At 42.3% G+C, this 15215-nt stretch overlaps 1 protein-coding gene across 7 annotated transcripts in view; it reads right to left on the minus strand.

Annotated features, from left to right (window-relative positions):
- Nucleotides 1–13715, minus strand: part of APOLD1 (apolipoprotein L domain containing 1) — a 54207-nt gene extending 40492 nt beyond the window's left edge. For 2 of the 7 annotated variants that reach the window (XM_023554462.2, XM_023554446.2), the window contains exons 1-2: nucleotides 13262–13715; nucleotides 3095–3159 (exon numbers count right to left, since the gene is read on the minus strand). The gene's annotated coding sequence lies outside the window, so the exon portion shown is untranslated. Of the gene's footprint in view, nucleotides 1–744; nucleotides 3160–4312 lie in introns of all 7 variants that reach the window. The other 5 variants (XM_064284555.1, XM_064284554.1, XM_010595020.3 and 2 more) reach the window with 5 other exon arrangements.
- Nucleotides 13716–15215: the final 1500 nt, after the last annotated feature.

Here is a 15215-nt window from a genome sequence, read left to right on the forward strand (position 1 = left end):
TAGGTTGGGCATGTCATCGATGCTGTTGTTAGGTGCCCTAGAGTTGATTTCCACTCACAGCAACTCCAGGTGAAAGAGTAGAACTGCCCCATAGGATTTTCTTGGCTGTAATCTTTATGGAAGCCGATTGCCAGGTCTTTCTGCCGTAGACCCACTGGGTGGGTTCAAACCGCCAGCCTTTCGGTTAGCACTCGAGCACTTAATTCTTTGCACCACCAGGGCTCCTGAGGTTAGGCACAGTACACAAAAATACTGGCCCAACCTACAGGTTTGTAGAGGCCTAGGTGATGGAAACATTGGAGATGTCCCACTAAGGAAGACCACCTTAGATTTCAACTAATTGATCCACATTTCCCTGCACCCCCACGCCCCAGCTGTTGGTGTATTCCCATCAGAAGGCAAACGGCAGGTCCAGGGTCTAAACCCTGGAGCCTAAATAACAAGTTGAAAAGAAAACCTAGGGCTTAATTGTTCTTTACAGAAGTACCTCCAAAACAAGAACTGAAAAACAGATAAATGGGAAAACTTCCCTAGGAGCACTTTAATCCTTCAAAGCAAACGAACTTTTTAATGAGACCCCTCACTAAATAAATAAATTTGCAAACAACACATGACTCTTATCTACCTACACCTACCCTCAAAGTAAGCTGGGTCCTCCCCACAGGTAACTGATCTAGGAGGTAGGAAACCAACACAACCAAGGTTAGCAAACATAAGCCTTTTGTTCAGGGCCTCCCTACCTACCTTTGAAGGTGGCCTTTGAAAAACACCTGAATATAAATGGACCTAAAAAAGCAAAACGATGTTTTAAAGACAAGCTTATATGAAAACTTCCTCGGCTCTTCCGTGCTTCTCTTAACATGAAACTACCTTCTTCCCTAAAGAAGAGGGTTCCTAACCTTATAGTGTGGTGGTTGTGGCCTGCCACAAAAAATGGCTATCGCTGATCATAACTGAAGTAGCATCCACTGTTTCTCTCCTTCCCAAAGTAACCATGGAAGGTGATAATTGCCTGAGGAGAGATTGAGGCGCAGAGAAGGATAGAAATTTTTCCATAGTCGCTCAGTGGTTTAGCAGGGACTTTGTTTTTGTTTTTAATGAAACAATTACTAAAGATTTTGAGGTATCTTTTTCAATAAATGGCAAGACATTCCTGGCCAGAAATATTTAATCACTATAAGGGCCCCTAATTTGGCAGAAAGTGAAAGGGAATGATTTGGGATCAAGTGTCAAACTGAGCTGGCTGGCCTTGTTCTCAGTAAGGAAGGAAACTAGCCATTTGATGAGATGGTAAGGACAGGACGGCCACTAAACTCAGGCTGAGAGTCAGAAAGGCCTAAACTCGAGCCCTTGCTCAGCTGCTCAGTGTGCTGACCTTGAGCAATAGCCTCCATTGCCATATCCGTACAGGTACTTCTCAGGATTTTTATCAGTTTGCAAAGGGCTAACAGGAGATAGTGATTCAGCACACACTGAGTACTCCATAAGCCTTCACTATTGTTACTATTTATTTAAACTGTAGAGGGAGAACACCACATTGTAAATAGTTACTGTTGTTGTTTTCCTGTGTGCAGACTGTAGCAAAATGCAACTCAGGCACTTTAGGGAGGTGTAAATCAAAACCTATTATTTGGAATCCACCATGAGCTGGGAGCAATCCAATGTTACCATTAAAATTGAGTTGGCAAAAAAAGGACGTTTTTGCTGTTTGCCATCAAGTTGATTTTGACTCACAGTGACCGCAGGTGACACAGTACAACTGCCCCATAGGGTTCTCTTGGCTGTAATTTTTATGGAAGCAGATTGCCAAGTCCTTCTCCCATGGAGTCCCTGAGTGGGTTCAAACTGCCTGCCTTTTTTGCTTAGCAGACAAGGGCTCAACCGTTGGTGCCACCAGGGCTCCTTTACTCCAAGATCTATTTTTTTAAATGCTATTTACAGGTGCTACTCAGTAAAGGATACATTTCTAATGTATCTTGATTAGACAATCACATGTAACAAAAGTCTCTTTCCTTGAATATCTGCCTGAATTCAGAAAGCATAATAACTTCACTTTACTGTAACACTGATACTTTTTTCCTGTTCCAGCTTTTGCCTGCTTTTTTTTTAAGGCACAAAGAGCACCCATCTCCTCAATCGCAAGCTTTCAGACCACTTGACAATAGCAGAATGCAAATTCTCGATAACCACATATTTAAATAGTCACTGTAGAATAGGAGTCTAGCAGGGGTGTCCTGGGGAAGAAACAAAACCAGTGACCCTGTGCAAAATGTGTCGTCTCCTCATACAATTCTCCCTCCACTATCTGTCCCCACCTGCCAAGCCAACTTTATCTCTTAGTAAGCCCTAGGACACCCGCCTTCCCCAAATCCATCTTTTGCATAGCCACCAATTTTACAGAATCAATCCCTTGCTCAAAAATCCTCAAGGACTTCTGTATCAGTTAAGATTTGCATTTGGCAGCTGGTAACAGAGACCAGAAATAATAGTGGCTTAAACAAGATAAAAAGTTTATTTTTCTTTTCCGTAAAGGAATTCTGGAGATAAGCAATGCAGAGCTGGCGGGGCATCACCTATGGTTCCTGTATCTTTCTGCTCCACAATGCACCTTCTATCCTCAGGAACAAAGGCTGGCTCCTCACGTTGCACCCATCTTATCCACCTTCTAGGCAGCCAGGAGGAGACAGACAGGCAGATGTCAAACTTCCATTCAAATCCCTTCAGGGCCTAACACAGTCCAGCATACTTCATGAGCACTCATTTTAAATAACTGCCAGCTACATGAACAAACTAATTCTATGGAAGCATTGAAGTAGAACAACTTATCACTCACAAAACTTTAGTAAATATCAACAGTTATACCCAGGGTACCATATTAGAAGCTATAGAGTATGCTTCGAAATTCTTAAAAGGATACTGTGGTTTAAAATATCTGCATAATTGGTGACCACAGTGCCTAAAATTCCCAGAGTTAGAAATCTATTCTGATGAGTTAAGAGGCTGTATCTCCAGTAGGATATGGATGAACCTTGAAAACATCATGCTGAGTGAAATAAGCCTGATACAAAGGCAAATATTGTATGATCACACTTACATGAAACATCCAGAACAGGCAAATGCATCTCCATGACAGAAGGTAGATGAGTGGTTACCAGTGGTCTAGGGGAGGGGAGAATGGGAGTTATTGCTTAATGGGTACAGAGTTTCTGTCTGGGGTGATGAAAAAGTCTTGGAAATAAATAGTACAACATCCTGAATATAATTAATGCCACTGAACTTAATGGTTACAATGGCAAATTTTACGAGATAAATACTTCGCCACCAAAAAATATATATATATTTTTAAAGAGGCTGTATCTCCATTAAAGGCACTGTATTATGCTGAGGGAGCAAGGAGGATTAAAATAAGTACAAGACAACTTCTGATTTACGCAAACTTAAGGCATACACAGAAAATACCCAGCACTACTGAGCAGCCGAGAAATGCCAAGATCTATAGGCATTTCCAAAGAAGGTGAAAAGTCTTTGAATACGTTTTGGTAAGTTTGTGAATCAAGGGATTTATTGGTGCCCTAACAAGGTCCAAACAGAATAACCAAGTTTAGGGGAGGGAGGACAGGCTGCCCACAGCTGGTCAGAGAAGCTGCCGGGGTGACCACACTAATGGGCCCAGGTTGTTCGTGTGCTGCATGAGGGAATGAGGGCCTTAGAAAAGGGGGTGACAGGCAAGAAAGAAGAGGAGCAAAAAATACAAGTAAAAGCCTTCTTTTGCATGAAGCAGACCAAGGACAGTGTGGATAGTGTATAGAAAGTGCTGCATCAAGAATCCAGGAGTTCTGGGTTCCAGTCCTGCCTCAGCCACCCACTAGGTGAGTCACCTTGCGGAGGGGACAACATCTCTGGGCCTCAATTTTCTCTAAGAAAAGATATGGACCAGGTGATCTAAGGACCTTTGATAGCACTAAAGTTCTTATTTGAAAAAAAAAAAAAACCTAAACTAAACACCTTGCCATCAAGTTGATTCTAACTCTTAGTGATGCTACAGGACAGAGTAGAACTGCCCTACAGAGCTTCCAAGGCTGTAATCTTTATGGAAGTAGACTGCCACATCTTTCCTCCATGAAGCAGCTAGTAGGTTCATTCATGCTTTAGCCAACCCTGAAAAGGCTGCTGAAAGTATGAGGATGAATATTTAAGGAACAACATAAGAAGGCAGAAAGCGGGTGACGTTGTATAGAGACAGCATGCCACACCACCAAGACAGCTCCAGAGGGAGCTGAGGTGTTATTTTACAAACAAGTTTAGGATTTACCTTAGTAAGCATGGGGAGAGGTTCTCCTGGTGTGTAGGGATTGCAGCTTATGCAAGAGTAAAAACATAATATAATAATAAAGCAGCATGCAGACATTATTCTAAATTTTTCACATATATTACATTTTTCCAAAGAAGGACATTCTTAAGATTTTGAAAAGAGAAGGAAAGCAAGAAACAGAATTAAAATACGTAAAATGCCTAGACCAGGGCCTGGCACATAGTTGATGTTGTTAGCTGCCCCTGAGTCTATTCCTACTCATATAACCCTATGTACAGCTGCCCGGTCCTGCGCCATCTTCACAATGGTTGTTATGTTTGAGCCCATTATTGCAGCCACTGTGTCAATCCATCCTGTTGAGGTGAGGCATCCGTTATTATCATTATTCTGTTGCCAGGCACAAGGTCTCAAGGAGACATTCTCCTTCCTTCTCCTTCCCGACCACCCTCTACATTCTCAAGCATTGTGTCTCCCATTCACACAATCTCACTCCACTATGGTGCACCCACATTCCCATGGTTGGACACATCCATCAGAAGACCTTAGCCTTTTTCAGGCATATAACCCTAACACTGGTCCCCAAGCCCTGATATTCAGTTGAGGATGTGCTAGAGATAAGCAGTGAGTTCCCTCCTTCTCCCTTTCCATCAGCAGTACTCTTTTGAGTGAAGCATTGTTTTATTTTGTTGTACTGAAGTAAAGGAGAAGGGGAGATGGAGGAAGAAAAGGGAAAAGGAAAATAAGAGCAGGAGTTATTTCAGGTCTGAATTTTAAGCAGGGCTGATATTTAGAGCTATTGTTTTCCAGAAATATGAAAGGCTAACAACACTTTCCCTAAAGATTGAAACTGAAACGATTACGGTTGGGGTTGGGAATTAGAGGTCATTTTATATTAGCTCCAAATGAATCTGAGTTGACAGATGAAGAAATGAACAAACAATTCGCTAACACCTGCAAAAGCATAACAGGCAGGTCACACCCATTACAGCTTTTTGCTGGGTCACAGGCCAACTCTAGGTCGTTATACCAGTTTAGCCAGCAGAGGTCTCTTTCCTACTAATCTTCAATTTAAAAAAAACAACTCTGGATTGTTCATTTTTATTATCACTCTTTTGAAATCTCTTTCCAAAACCAAATAAATAATAATCATTTGACCAAAGTAACTGTGAAAACATTTAATCTAGTCACTTAGTAAAGAAAGACTAAAATGCTGAGCTATTTGAAGAAAATTATTCTATATTCACCCCTGGATTGTTCTTTGCTTAGAAGATACACATCCACCGTACTGGCAAAGAGCAAAACATGGGCTGGACGCTAAAACAACACAAGCAACAGGTCACTATGATAATGAATAAGGAATTCAAGCTAACACCAGTAGTTCGGTGGAACAGGAGAAGTGGTGAGGTCTGCTTCTTTAGACTGCTGATTCAGCAGACTGACCCTGGGCAGTGGTTCTTGCTTGGGCTTTCCTTTAAAAACCTAACATATTGCAGTTGTGATCAGTACCCATTCTGATGATCTGAGCACTTCACATTACATCCTCTTAACTTACTAAAGCCAATGTTTTAAAACATTTTTTGTGTTGCGCATGATAAACAGTATCACAGAGAAATGTAACAGAAGCAAGCCTGAACTTTCCTTTCCATATCCTATCAGAATGATCCCAATATGAGACTAAGGGTTTTGACTAGAATTAGATAAAATGAGGAAATAAGAAAATTTAATTGAACTTGCTTAAGTCACTCTCTTAAATCAATTATCCGATGGCTTCTCATTACTGTTGGAGTTTTGGTTAGGTGCTGAAGAGTTGGTTCCGACTCATAGTGACCCTATGTACAACAGAACAAAACTGCTCAGTCCTGCGCCATCCTCACAATCGTTGCTATGTTTGAGACCATGGTTGCAGCCACTGTGTCAATTCATCTCATTGAGGGTCTACCTCTTTTTCACTGACCCTCTACTTTACCAAGCTTGATGTCCTTCTCCAGGGACTGGTCCCTCCTAATAACATGTCCAAAGTACATGAGATGAGGTCTCGCCATCCTTGCTTCTAAGAAGCATTCTGGCTGTACTTCTTGACAGGATTGTTCGTTCTTCTGGCGGTTTAGGGTATATTCAATAATCTTCACCAACACCATAATTCAAAGGCATCATTTCACCTCTAGTCTTCCTTATCCATTGTCCAGCTCTTAGAGTAGAGTCCACAATTTCTACCATGGCTTAAAAAGCCCAGCATAGTCTGGACTTTCCCACTGCTCTAGTCATATTGCTCACGTCTTCTGCCCTTGGATCACTTCATTTCAGCCACAAGGGCCTTCTTTCATTTCCTTAAAGTCCTTCCCTGACATGGGGTCTTCAGCCATACTGTGTCTGGATCACTTTTCTTCCCTCCTCCCTTCAGCTGGTTAACTCCTGCTCAGCCTTCACGTCTCAATGTGGTCATGTCCTGAGGAAAGATTTCCTGGCCCCCCATAACTAGTTTAGGCCCCCTGTAGGTATTTCATAGCATCCTCCAAAACAGTCACAAGAACACAGGGTGCTTTGCAGCAAACTGCAAAAGGTACCCTCTGTGGAAGGGATCAATTTAAAAAGGCTCCTTCTTCTGAGTGAAAGGTCTCTGGGTGGTATAAATAATTTGCACTTGACTACTAGGTAAAACGTTGGCTATTCTAATCTACTCAATGGTGCCAAGGAGAAAAGGCCTGGTGGTCTGCTTCCATAAATATTACATCCAAGAAAATCCTATGGAGGTTTGTTTGTTTGTTTTCTTCTGGGTGAACACAGGCTCGTCAGAATAAAGAGTTTGGATTATAGCGTCTGCTTGCCCCCTGTTATGGATTAAACTGAGTTCTCCAAAAAAGACACGTAGAAGTCCTAACCCCTGTACCTGTGACTGTGTCCCTGTTTGAAAATAGGGTATTTGAAGATGTTATCAGTTAACATGAGGTCATTATGGAGTAAGGTAGGCCCTACTCCAATAAGACTGGTGTCTTTACAGAAGAGAAGAGACACAGAAAGAAGACAGCCACAGGAAGACAGAGGCAGAGACAGAGTTATGGTGTAGCTGCAAACCAAGCGATGCCTGTAGCTACCAGAAGCTGGGAGAGACAGCAGAGCATCTTCTCCTAGAGCCTTCTCAGACAGCACGGCCCTGTTGACAGCCTGAATTCAGAATTCTAGCCTCCAGAACTATGAGAGAATAAATTTCTGCCATTTTAAGCCACCCGCTTGGTGGTACTTTGTTACAGCAGTCCTAGGAGACTAATACAGTCCCTCAGCTGGACACCATTGTATGGGTGGGGCTCAAACTGCTGGGACATAAGCAGAAGCCCTGAGGTGACTTCACAGCACTTACTCTTCAGCACACTCACCTAAATTCTATTTAATAATTATGGATGTGATTCTTTGTCTCCTCCAATAGACTTTAGCTCCATGAAGGCACAGCTCCTGGTTGTCTTGTTTAAGGCACAGAACCTGGCCCTTAGTAGGGGCTGCAGGAGCACGCATGCAACAGTGAAGCAATGTTCAGCACTGCTAAGCAACCATTAGATCATGCAGTCACATGCTTTCTTATAGTAAAATAAGTGCTCACTGTTCAGCCTCTGCTCTTGTATTATCTTCCTTTGACTCCTGTGACTATGTGGTTTGTGGCCTAAAATCAGGAATCTAGCTTCCCCGGAAAATAATCTGATCCACAGGGATGGAATGTGTGATCTGGACTAGGAAACAGGAATCACAAAATTTTAAACCAAAAGGAACTTATGGATCATCTTGTTTAACTCCTCACTTTACAGGAAGCCAGGAATTTGAATTTTTGAATTTGTAAAATGAAAAGATTGGGAAAAGGGATCTCCCACATCCAATATTCTGAAGTTCTAAGATTTGACCCTACCCAGTTGCATAGGGGCTGACAGCTAAAGATTGGTCTGTTAACTTGAAATTTAGAACGATTTCCTTAGCACTATGTTCTAAGTAACTAAACTAAGGGAGGGACTTGAATAGTTCTCATCTGTTGAATTCCCAGGTGGAATCCCAGAGTGTGCCAAGTACCAAAGATTAAGGAATGTGAGGTCTGGGATAATATTACCAGTGGGATCCCATGTGGCAAAAAGATGGAGTAGGCTCCATTTTCCCTGGTTTGTTAAGATATCTCCGAGTTAACAGGGATGATATTTATACCTCGTTTATGTGCCCTGGAAGGAAAACAATATGCATAAACATACACACACTCCTCATAATTTATATGGGATTAACAATATCTGAAGCTGAGTAGACAGAAAAATGGAGGAGAAGTAAATTAAAGAAATGCCTTGTTCTCTGCTAAGGTCTGAGAAGAGAGATTGTACCTGAGACATGAAGAAAAACTCAGATCCTGCGTTCAAGAAACTGCAATGATAATTATTTTTCAAATTTGAGATATCTTTAGAGTTTTGTTGTTGTTGTTAAAATCCATTGTAAAAATGTAATCAATACAGAAATGTATAAAGTAAAAGTCTCTTTATAATCCCATCCTCAGAAATGGGAATTATTAATGTGAGAAGTAATTTTCCAGGAAGGTTCCATGCATATATACATTTTTTTTTTTAATTAAAATGAGATCATGTCTGCTTTTTTACCTTAATACATACAAAGTTATCTCAGCTGTTTTAATGGCTGCAATCTGTATCAATCTTGGGTACACTATAATTGACTCAATCAAATTAATCAATCCTGTAATCCTATATTTAAGAGGGTTTGTTTATTGTTTTTTTTTAAATCTAATATATAGCACTAGAATGATCCCTCTTTAGTCACAAAACTGGTTATTTCCCAAAAATAAGCTGTAAAGAGGAACTGCTAGATCGAAGGGTATACACATTTTAAACCCACAGTATATAAAATATGAAATGTAAATACAGTATTTTATACCCACAATATATGTGCACAATGTATGAGGGTAACTCTCCTCCTGCCCACCCAGCATTGGGTAATAACATTCTTTGCCAAACTAACAAATTTACTTTGTATTTATTGTTAAGTCAGAGGTTGAACAGCTTTTCTTATATTTGCTAGTCATTTGTACTTTCTTTTTATTTTTTGCATGCTATTTTTCTATTGGGATATTATCTTTTTTTCTTATTGATTTATAAATGTTCTCTATCAAAAGGTATTAACCCTTTGGCTACCAAATATTTTGCAAATATTTTCCCCCATGTATCAGTTGCCTTTTAACTCTTCTAATGATGTCTTTTATAGTACAAAGATCGAAGGGTTGTTTGGCTTTGTTTTTGTTTTACCCTTTTTATTTAGTCCAATCTGGCAAGTTTTGCCTATTTGGCTCCTGGTCTTGGTTTTACACTAAGAAAAGCCTTTCTACTTTGAGACCATTAAAAAAAAAAAAAACTCCTATATTTTCTTCTAGCTTTTTTAATTTTACATTTAGACCTGTAATCTAGCTGGAATTGTTGGTGTGTGTGTGTGTGTGTGTGTGTGTAAGGAAGGATTTAACATTTATCTCCAAATGTTTAGCTAAACAATCTAACACCATTTATTACATAATATAGTCTCGATTGATTTGCTACTTCACATTAATCATATAATAAACTCTGCTAGAAACTTTTAAAAGAGAACAGAGAGCTTGAAGGAAAGGCCAGAATAAGGTTATGATTTTGAAAAGACTTGGATTATTGGCCCAAATACAAATACAATAAAAGCAGGAATGAATGAGGACGCATTGAGAGACAGTTTTACTGACTATAAGTGGCTGATTCAGGGGATTTCTGTAGGCAAAGCAAGGTGATTAACGCCACTAAGTGAAAAACAGATGGTTTAGATGAGAGGGATTTTACACTGAGCCGGAAGGGTGGTCATGGCTTCCATATATGCAAACTCCTTTCTCCTCTGGTCACCCATGAGGCTGGGAAAGAAAGTCACTCAGCCTTGGATACAAAGGAAGGGACAAAAGTTAAACCATCAAGAAAAAATAATGACCTCTAATGAGTCTGAGTGATGCTAACTGTACCTCTATTTACCTAAAGTTTTGTACTCTGTATAGTTTATATCCTCTGATGGTTTCCTCTGGTATGTCTATGGTTTCATTTTCTTACACTTTGCTCTTTATTCTTGCAGAAATTTATCTTGGTGCCAAATGTGAGATAAGGATCCCACATTTTTTGTTTTCAGATAGACCCCAAATGCATAACTCTCTTCCTACTACTAATTTGAAATGCCAGCATTATTGTATACTAAATTATGATGATAACTTCTGAACAGCCTATTTTGTTCCATTGTTTGGTTGGTAAAAAATACACCCAGGGCCATATAATTTAAATTTCTGCAAATATAGAGTACATTTTTAAATTTCTGGTAGGACTAGCTCCACTTCCCATCCCCCTGCCTCAACAGGTTTTTACTCTTTTTTTTTTTTTTTTAATTTTCCCATGTGGATTTAAAATCAATTTGTCTATTTTCAAATATAATTCCTATGGACATTTTTTAAAAATTGGGATTGTACTGAATGTATAGTTTTAATTAGGGAGAATAGCCATCATTATTATGTTGGATATTCCTGTCCAAGAATATTGTACACCTTTTCATTGGTTCAACTCTTCTGCTAGAGATACATTCTTAGAATGAGAACACTGCTCCAGCTCCCCACCATCTTCCTGTCTCCTGAAGAAGTATAGTGAAGAGCTGGTACCTGTGGAGGCTTTACTTGGGATCTAAATTTTTTTCCAGAGTCATTTCTGATCAATTGGACTTCCAAGTCTCTCTACTAACATCATGTGGAAAACTGTGGTGCTCAAGTCTGATCTAATCAGATGTACTTTATACTCCAATAATCTGGGCTTGAACCCAATACTAAGTGCTAAATATTAAGCAGTAGGTGTTAGGTGCCGGTGGACTTCTTTTTCAAAAGGTTCCAAAGACTGAGTGTGGGTCTTGTTTTAATTTGAGAATTTAGGATAGAAACTGAAGATTGCCACCCACTCCTGTATTATCAGTCACCACTCTCAAAGACAGACCTTCTGCCTGCCTGAATATCCCTACTTCCAGTCACCATAAGTGTTGGTCTAGAATAGCAATAGCCACAAGAAAAACAATGCGAGCCACACCTGTAAATTAAAATTGCCTAGTAATACTAACAAAGTAAAAAGAAACAGATATTAATTTTAAATTTTATTTATCCTGTGATATCAAATTCCTTCTCTCTGACGCCAAACTGTACGGATCAATTCAAATCAATTTATTACCAGTTCTATTCCCTCTGTTCACATCTGTTCCAATACTAGCTGCACATGCACCACTTCTCCCTCTGATCGTACCTCCTGAGCTAGGTCAGGCCTCAAGTTAAAACGGTACAGTTTTCCAGACTGACAAGTTTGCCCAATACTGTAGGTGACAGCCACAAGCTTGGGGGTTTCCAGAACCCCGCATTTCTGACTTGCTGGCTTCCAATACTCTCTAAAAAAAAAAAAAATACTCTCTACGGTTCAATAATTCACTAGAACAACTCACAGAACTCATGGGAAGCTCTATACTTACAATTACAATTTTATTATAGCAAAACGGATACAATTGGGTAAGGTCTGGGAAGGTTTCCAATGCAGAGTTTCCAAGTCTCAAAAAGGGACACACTACCCTCCGACAGTATTGATGTCTTTCACCAGCCAGGAAGCCCTAGGAGCTTCAGCATCCAGAGCATTTATTGGGGGGGGTCCCACTGTGTAATCCAAACTCCAGCCCCTCTCCCCTGAGGTCAGGGAATATCACCAGGCTGATATTCCAAAGTTGTTATCACACAAGTGGGTCTTTCTGGCCTGGCAGGCTTCCACCCAAGAGTCACCTCATTAGCATAACCTGTTGGGTTAGGTGTCAGTCCATTCTGGAGCAATCTTAACTCAAAGAATTCCCCTTTATATTAACACACATCTGTTTCCTTATGGAAACCCTGGTAGCTTAGTGGTTAAGTGCTATCTATGGCTGTTAACCAAACAGTTGGCAGTTCGAATCCACCAGGTGCTCCTTGGAAACCCTATGGGGCAGTTCTACTCTGTCCTATGGGGTCACTATGAGTCAGAATTGACTTGACAGCAATGGGTTTGGTTTTTTTTGTTTGTTTCTTTATAGTGTCCACCCTAATTAGGTGGGTCTGCTGGAGGTCAGGAGTGATTAGTGGGCCTTTGTGATGAGAGATTAAACGAGTACAGGCTTGCTAAGGGTACGAACAGGTTGTGTTATGATGCTTTGTGAAGCTTAGTTGAACAGGGTAACTAAGGGGTTTGTTAGGCTAGGAAAGACTGGGAGAGCTAAAAACTAAAAAATGTCACCACTGGACTGGGAGTTGGGTTAGGAACTGTTAGACTGAAGGCTGCACTGGACATCTGATAAAAATCACCTGCAACACTAACAAGACTAACAGTCAAAAAAAAAAAAGTATGTATATACGCTACTTCATTTATCTGTAGATAGAGTGATTTGGAGAATAATTTGAATTACAACCTTTTAAATTGTCCACAGTAAAGTAAAATCTAACTGGGTTCTAATTAATAAAAGGTACCATTTCTATTAGACCTGTATTACAAATAACATTATCCTAAATCTTAAAGTATTTTACCAATAGAATTCATTTCCAGGCCCAGAAATAAAAGGCACTTAAAAAGTCCTATTTCATACCTCGATCTGTAACATTTTCCTTACTAAAAAACACCCTGGAAACGGAACCACAGGTATAACAAGAAAGAAATCCACTATGGAAATCAAAGACAGAACACTATCTTTTTTTAATTCAGTAAAAAATGACACCGACTGGCTGAATTATGGTGGATTCTGACTGGGTGGAGCTTGAAATAATACATTTTTGCTATATTTCCATTTCTTCTGCTTCTTTTTTTTTTTTTCCCCCTTGGTATCGAGGAGAAGCTGTTCTTTCTCGGACCACCTTCACCCTCCCGCCTTCCCCAATTCTACCTTTCCAAGGCAGGGGAAGGTGCATTCCTCAGCAGGACTCCTGCTCGCGCCTTCTTAGTACCTCTGGCCAGCAGCCGGCGAACTGCGCGCCCTGGACATCCATTAACGTTTTTATACTACATCTCAGTCCCAGCCGAAGCTTCTTTTTATTTACCGCAGCCCTACGCTCCCTGACCAGCCTGCACACAATCAACCGCACTTTGGGGGCTGGGGGGGGACAGAATTTGGAACAGAGGCGCCGCCCGTCCTCCTCCCCCCGCCCCCGCCTCCACAAAACCAGCTAAAACACCCCACCTCGGGCCGCGAAGTTGTCACGCGATCTGGGGTACTGTATTTTTCATCACGCGATCTGGGGTACAGTATTTTTTTTTTTACAAGAAAACAAGCATCTGAAAAAAAAAAAATTCAAACTGCCTGCGCTGGCCAATGGGGAAGGAGGAGGAGGTGGGCGGAGGAAGTGCGCGGCGGGCAGGGCTGGGGGGGGGCGGCGGGACGGGAGGGGGGCTGGTACCGCAGGGGATTCGTAAAACGCGGCGGGCGCAAGGTTTTAGCCTTTTTTTTTTTTTTTCCTCCAAAACCAGCTAAAGCGCGAGACTCGGCTTGAAGCTGCAGCGTAATGGATCCACCTTAAATCTGCAGTGGACTCGGCGCAGGGGTCAGTGAGCGCAGCCAATGCCAATCAAGTTTACAACCACCAGCACGAGAGGGAAAAAAAGAGGAAAAAAAATAATCTCCAACTTCTCTCCTTCACACACACACACACACACAGACACACGAGCACACTCACACGCGCACACACACACGCACATGCGCACACAAAAGCAAGGAGGGGAGGAAAAAACAGGCGCTCGAGAGTGGGGGAATATGTTTGCAAAATCCTAGTTCGAGGCTCGCTGCCCTCGGCCGGAGCGCTCGGGGAAAGTGCGCGGGAAGCGCGGCCCGACCGGAGCGCCATGATGGTCGCCGCGGTCCGGAGCCCATTTTCTGGAGGGGGAGCTGCAATGATGCAATCCCCCGGCCCCGCGTCCCGGCTGCGCGCCCTTCTCCTGCCCTTTTCTTAACGTTCCTTTTGAGGCGCGTCGAGGTTTCGCGCCCATCGTGTTGATTTATTTTTTGTATTTTTTAACTTTGTGATTCCTGTCTATTTCGTGTAAGTCCCCACGAGTGACAGGCTGAACACACGGAGGAAGCATAGGGAGTCGACTTTACGTATATATACTGGACACTTTCGTTTCTGCGACCCCACCCCACCCTAACCCCACGCAAGCCGAGATCCAGGAGAGTACCCCTTAGGTTTTCTAGCACGACTGTGGCCCCTTTTCCCCCTCAGGTTCACTTAGAGGATTTTTAACTTTATTTTTGGCCGGGTCGGAGGAGGGTGGCGGGCGTAGGGTGTGGCTCAGGTGAAAGAGATGGCAAATTAAAGAAATTCATACTCTGAAAAACAGATCGGAGATCCTAGACGAGCTTTGTAAGCACATTTTTAAATCCGAAGTTTAAGCAGGACAAGTGTCTACGCTGACCGTGATAAGGTTGAAATGGCGAAGACAGCGTGCCCCGTCCGCCGGGGAAGGTCGCTCCCCGCTCCTGGGGAGGTGGGCGCAGTGGCCTGAAAGGTCACCCGCTCTTCTCCTCTCCCGTTGAACTCTACGGCTCTCCGCCCCAATCACGCCCCTGAACCCTCATTTCCCCAGTTTTTCCCTGCCCCAGTGCCCCGCACAGGGCAGCCGGAGATGCGGTGGGGGAACTTTGCAAAACGGGGGTAAGGGAAGAAGCGACCCCCGCAAGCGGCAACACTCGGCCCCTCCTGCGCGACGCTGCGGCCCTCCTCGGCTGCCGGCGAGCCGGGTAGCCTTTCGAAATGCGCGGGGCTGCGGATCATTGGAGCCCGGGGTGGGGTGGGAGCGGGCTACCGCCCTGGAGGGTCCACGGATTCCGAAAGGTTCTCCTCTTC

This window comes from Loxodonta africana, chromosome 4 (assembly GCF_030014295.1).
Source record: "Loxodonta africana isolate mLoxAfr1 chromosome 4, mLoxAfr1.hap2, whole genome shotgun sequence".
Taxonomy (NCBI): domain Eukaryota; kingdom Metazoa; phylum Chordata; class Mammalia; order Proboscidea; family Elephantidae; genus Loxodonta; species Loxodonta africana.